A 6,788-nucleotide genomic window follows, 5' to 3' on the forward strand; every position below is an offset into this window, starting at 1 on the left:
AACCCTTCATCTTAAGATCACGAAAAAGACAAGGATGCCTGCTCTTACAACTTCCATTCAACAGTGTACTAGAAATTCTGGCAAGTGAAATCAGGCAAGAGAAAGAAAATAGAGGCATCCAGTAGGAAAAAGAAAATAAAACTACCTCTATCAGCATGTGACATGATATTAAACAGTGAAAAGTTTAAAGAATCCAGGCCAAAAAGAAAAAAAAAAAACTATTAGAGCTAATAAATGAGTTCAGCAAGGTTGTAGACTATAAGGTCAATATTAAAAAGTCTGTTGTATATCAGCAGTGAAAAAAATCTTAAAATGGAATTAAGAAAATTCCTTTCACAATAGCAATAAAAATAAAACATTTAGCAATAAATTTAATCAAAAAAATATATAGATATACACAAGATATATATTGAGAACTACAAAACATTACTGAAAGAAATTTAAAAAGAGCTAAATATGTGGAAAGACACTTTTTATTTATGTACTGGAAGACTTAGTATTGTAAAGATGGCAATATTCCCCAAAATGATTAATAGGTACAATGCAACCTCTGTCAAAATCCCAACTTTTTGCAGAAATGAAGAAATTGATCCCAAAACTCATATGGAAATACAAAGGACTTAGTCAAAACAATCTTAAAAGAGAACAAAGTTGGAGGACTCATACTTTTTGATTTTAAAATTTTCTACAAAGCTATAGTAATTAAGAGGGTATGGTATAAAGATAGAAACATAGATCAAGGGAACAGAACTGAAAGTCTAGAAATAAACCTATACATTTATATGTCAATTGATTTCTGACAGGGTACCAAAACTATTCATTGGGGGAAAAAATAGGTTTATTAACAAATAGTACTAGGACAATTGAATATCCATATGCAAAATAGTGAATTTGGACCACTATCTCATACTATACATAAAAATTAATTCAAAGTGGATCACAGATCTAAATGTAAGAATAAAACTATAAAACTTATCAAAAAAGTAAAACTACAACTCAAATGATGAGAGAAAATATTTGCAAGTCAAAATATTTGATGAGTCTAGTATCCAAACTATAAAAAGAACCCATATAACTCAACAATAAAAAGACAACCCAATTTTAATGAATAGACATTTCTTCAAAAAGATATACAAATAGCCTGATACCTCAACTGGCAGAGCATCACACTTTAATCTGAGGGCCCAGGGTTCAAGTCCCTTTCCAGGAGCCAAAAATAAAATAAAATTAAATTTAAAAAAAAAGACTATATATATATATAAACAATAAGCACTTGAAAAAAGTGCTTAACATCATTAATCATTAGCAGAATGTAAATTAAAACCACAATGAGATATTATTTCAAAGAAAAAAGGAAAATAAGTATTGGCAAGGATGTGGAGAAACTGAAATCCTCCTGCATTACTGCTGACAATGTTAAATGGTGCAGCCAACTTGGAAAACAGTGTGACAAGTTCTCAAAAGGTCAAACAGAGTTTAACCAGAGTTTAACAGAGTTTACTCCAGCAATTCCATTACTAGATATATACCCAAGAAAATTGAAAACAGATTTTCAACCAAAAACTTGTACATGAATGTTCATAGCAGCACTATTTACAATAGCTAAAAATGGAAACAACCCAAATGTGCACTGATATCCAGAGAAATATATGGTATGTAATATACAATGGAATATTATTTAGCCATGAAAGGAGTGCTACAATATTCAAGAACCTTGAAAACAGTATGTAAGAGAAAAAAGCTTGATACAAAAGGCCACATACTGGATGATTTCATTTACATGAAATGTCAAGGATAGGAAAATCCATTGAGACAAAAAGTAGGTCAATGGTTGCCAGGGACTAAGGGTCAGGGCAAATGGGGAGTGACTGCTAACAGCTATGGTTTTTCTCTACTGTGTGAAAATGCTCTGGGATTACACAGTGGTGATAGTTACACAACTCTCTGAATATACTAAAGGTCACTGAATCATACATTTTAAATTGGTGAATTTTATAGCAATCTGAATCATATCTCAATAAAAAGGTCAGTTGTAAAAATAATTTCTATTCAACATTAATAAAAACTAAAAGAGTAAAAAGTTGCCTTTTTTTTAAATTTATGTTTTTGTCAAGGAAAGAGATTTTTATTTCATTTCTATCCAGCTAATCAGGAGACTAATATTAAGATCATACCCAATGGCTAAACCAGCAAATGGTAATGAAGGCCAGGAAATTTTTAAAATATTGTTTCTGAGAAATGTGATTGTGTTAGTTTGAGTTTCCCCAGAAACATACCCTAAAACAAAGATTTATGTGCAAATGGTCTATTAGGGAAGTGAAGGAAATACCAGCAGGGGAGCAGGAAAGTGAGTCAGGGAAGGGAAGGCAGCCAATGAAGTGTGCATTATCAAGCAAATCACCAGAGGGGAGAGCTTGATCCTATTGGGGAGCCCCGTGAGCCAGGGTAAATTGTGTTTCAGAGTCACCCTCACCCCCAGGGACAAGAGTTGGGATATTCATGCTGCAGTTCCTGTCATTGGGTAAGGGTTAGTTCCTCCAGCAGCAAGAGAAAGCCCTCAAGCAGAGACCTGGATGCTGGTAGTTGTAAACTGGGCAGGCTTGCACTGAAGTGGAAAGGCCCAAGGAGATATGAGAAACTGGATTAGAGTTTTCACCTCAGCACTTGGGGCAAGCTACCCAGTTTTCCAAGACACATTTCTTTATATGCCAAATATGGGAGGGACGGGGTAAAAACATAATCTCAAAGAGTGTTGTGAGTATTAGAAAACATATATGAATCTCAGTATGTCTTTAAGGTTTTGAAATTTTATTTTAAACATATATAGATGAATGACAATAATACACTGAATAAAGATAACCTGTAAAGTCAGAATGACGTCTTGCTAATCTTCTTTGCTCACTGAGCTCTTGAGTGATGGACATAACCCAGGGGCTCTGCCAGATTTTCTTGAAAGAAGATTCAATTTTGTTCATCCATCTATGAACATACAGTCATGTGGCAAAGACAGCTTTATGTTCATCAAAATGTGTTTCCCCTTCTTTCTGGGCTCACAGATTACTTTCCTAAAGCTCCCTTGTACTTAGGGGAGGCCATGTGACTAAAATGTGTCCAGGCTTGGACCATAAAACTCGCCATAAGCCCTGTCCTGTGTTCTTTCCTGTCTTCTGATTGGATGAAATGGAGAAAATTGCCAAGGTGACTTTGGAAGCCACATGTTAAAGATGGCAGAGGGTGGATTTCTGGATAGCTAACCGGATCTCCTTTCCTGTACTGTGACATGTGCAAGAATGCTTGATAAGTGTATTAGGTTCCTGTTGTTGCTGCTTAGTCAGTCAGTTGTATCTGACTTTTTGCAACTCCATGGACTGTAGCCCACCAGTCTCCTCTGTCCATGGGATTTCTCAGGCAAGAATACTGGAGCGGATTGCCATTTCCTACTCCACAGGATTTTCCTGATCCAGGGATCGAACCTGCATCTCCTTCATTGGCAGGCAGATTCTTTACCACTAAGCAGCTTGGGAAGCCAAACCACTATAAACTTGGGGTTTATTTGTTGAAACAGCTATCGTTACCCTAATATATTAGAAAGATTTCCACCGTGGGGGTTTTGGATTAACACTTGATTAATAAGGTTTCACTAAGCAGAACCAATTTTTTCAAACATTCTGATTAACTATAGTTGTATTGGAAGGACTTATAACCAAATAGGGTATTGTCACATGTAATCAGTGTGTTATGAATTCAGTTTGTAAACAACAGGCTTTCAAAAGCAGCCCATGAACTGGAAAATGCATCATCTCTTTTGGCTAGCCCTAGGGAGAAAGAGCAGGGAATCATGTCCCCATCACATCAAACATTTTCTACCTGAGAATCTTCATCCTTGGGCATCTCTAAGGTGATGGTAGGTAGGAGGTATCAGACACATTTTGTGTAGAAGGGCATTTGGGGTGAGACATTTCTTCTTTTCTGATCTAATGAAAGATCAACTGAGAGAAATAATTGAGACTCTGTGCTTTGCTTTGTTTACTTTTTGCTTATTAATTAGTTCAAAAAGACAATAAATGCCACCTCTGTTCCAGTTGAATATTGTTGATACAATACAATAAATATTGTTTATCTATCTTTGAATAACAAAATACCCCCAAGTCAGTGGCATAGAATAGCCCTTTTATTATTCTTCTAGACTCTTTGGAATTCAGACAGGGCACCGTGGGAATGGCCTGTTTCTCTTGTTGCTCCAAGATGTCTGAAAACTCAGGCAGGGAGACTGCATGGCTGGGAGTTGGAACCATCTCCAGGTAGAGGCTTCCTCCTTCACATGTGTGGCTTTCAGGCTGGGACAGCTTAATGGTTGGGCCCAGGTGGGGCTGCTGACTGGACACCCTGAACATGGCCTCTTCATGCAGCCTGGGTTTCTCACAGGATAGTCGGATTTCACACCTGGCAACTTGGGCTCTTCCAGAGACCAAGGCAGATGGTCTAAGTCCTGTTATGAATCAGCAGTAGAAGTCACAGAGAGTCATAGCCATCATACTCTTTAGCCTAAGAGTCCCAAAGCCACCCAGATAAGGAGAAGGGGCACAGATATTAATCACCTCTAGATATGCTGAACGTCAGAGATTGGCAGCTGTTTTACCACATCCATGATTTTTAATTCCACAAATATAACTACTATTAATATTTTGGCTTGTTACCATCTTTAAAAATCTCCAAATATTATAAAAATGAAAGAAAAAATTTTGGCATAATTTTGTATACCAGTCTTTCATTTTTAACCCAGTGTCCTGAGCACTTCTTCATGTCATTAAAAATTCTTCACAGATAAAGAGTACACAATGTTCTACAGCAAGAATGTATCATAATTTATTTAATGTTCCATTCTTTGTGTGACATTCGACTTTATAAGTGACATGAATACCTTCACTAACTCGAGTTACAAATATTCAGGTCTAATTTTTTTCTTCTTTGCAAAACTTGAAGTATAATTTACATACAGTACAGGGAACAAATTTTATGCATACAGATTGATGAATTTTTACACGTCTATGTACTTGAAACACACACAAATATAGGTATAGAACATTTTTATCACATGGAATTTCCCTCGAAATCCTGTCCCAGTCACCTTCCTCCACCCAGATGTAATCACTATTCTAACTTTTATCTTCATTAAGTAGTTTTGCCTCTTGTTGAATTTCTCATAAGAAATGAAAGCATATGTACTATCTCTGGTCTTCTTTCATTCACATAAGTCTTTGAAATTCACTCATGTTGTTGCATGTACATAGTTTGTTATTTTCTTCTTGCTGAGATATTCCATTGAGTGAAAATACCATGATAGATTTATTCATCAGCAGAGCTGATGGACACTTGGTGTTTTCTGTGTTTGAGCTATGATGTGATAAAGGGGCTACATTCTTGTATATCATTATTTGTGGACATATTTACTTAATTCTTTTGGAACTGAATTCCACCTAAAAGTGGAATGTATATGTACCTTTAGTGGTTACTACTCAGCTGTTTTACAAACTATTTAAACTAATTTACATTCCCATAAGCAATACAAGGTCTTCCCCGGTGGCTCAGATGGTAAAGAATCTGCCTGCAATGTGGGAGACCAGGTTTTGATCCCTGAGTCAGGAAGATCCTCTGGAGAAGGGAATGGCAACCCACTCCAGTATTCTTGCCTGGGGAACTCCATGGACAGAGGAGCCTGGCTATAGGCTATAGTCCATACGGTCACAAAGAGTTGGATATGACTGAGTGACTAACACACACACACACACACACACACACACACGCAAGCAATGTAAACTAATTTACATTCCCATAAGCCCTGATTCTGGGAGGGATTGGAGGCAGGAGGAGAAGGGGACGACAGAGGATGAGTTGGCTGGATGGCAGCACCGACTCGATGGACATGAGTTTGAGGGAACTCTGGGAGTTGATGATGGACAGGGAGGCCTGGCGTGCTGCGATTCATGGGGTCACAAAGAGTCTGACATGACTGAGCTACTGAACTGAACTGAACTGAAGCAATGTAAGGGCTTCCCTGGTGGCTCAATGGAAAAGAATCCACCTGCAATGCAGGACACGTGCACTTGATCCCTGAGTTGAAAAGATCCCCTAGAGCAGGAAATGGAAACCCATTCCAGTATTCTTGCCTGGAAAATCCCATGGACAGAGAGGAGCCTGGTGGGCTACAGTCCATGAGATTACAAAAGAGTTGGGCATGACTGAGAGACTTAACAAAAACAAGCAAAATAAAAGTTCCAGGGGCTCCATATCCTCGACAACACTTGGTATTTCCAGTTTTTACAATTTTAGTCATTCTAATGAGTATCAACTGCTATTTTACTGTGGTTTTCATTTTCATTTCCCTGATGATTAATACTGCTTAGTACTTTTCCCACATGCTTATTAGTCATTTGGATATCCTCCTTTATAAATTGCTTGCTGAAATCTTTTACTAGTTTTAAACTGTAATCTTTTTGTCTTTTAAAAATTTATTTTCAGGTCTATATTCAAATATATTTGGTATATTTGTTTTCTTGATGAAGTCTCTGGATGATTAAAAATTCTTAAACAATTCCAGCTTATTAACTTCTTATGATTAATGGTTTTTGTATCCTGTTTAAAAAATCTTTACCTATCCCAAGATCATTAGCATGGACACACTTTTTTCCTCTAGAAAATTTCAGCTTCAAGTTTATATGTTGCATTAATTTTTGTAGCTGGTGTGAATAATGATTAAGGTTCTTAAAAAACAATACAGATATGTATTC

This window comes from Ovis canadensis, chromosome 25, assembly GCF_042477335.2.
Source record: "Ovis canadensis isolate MfBH-ARS-UI-01 breed Bighorn chromosome 25, ARS-UI_OviCan_v2, whole genome shotgun sequence".
Lineage (NCBI taxonomy): Eukaryota > Metazoa > Chordata > Mammalia > Artiodactyla > Bovidae > Ovis > Ovis canadensis.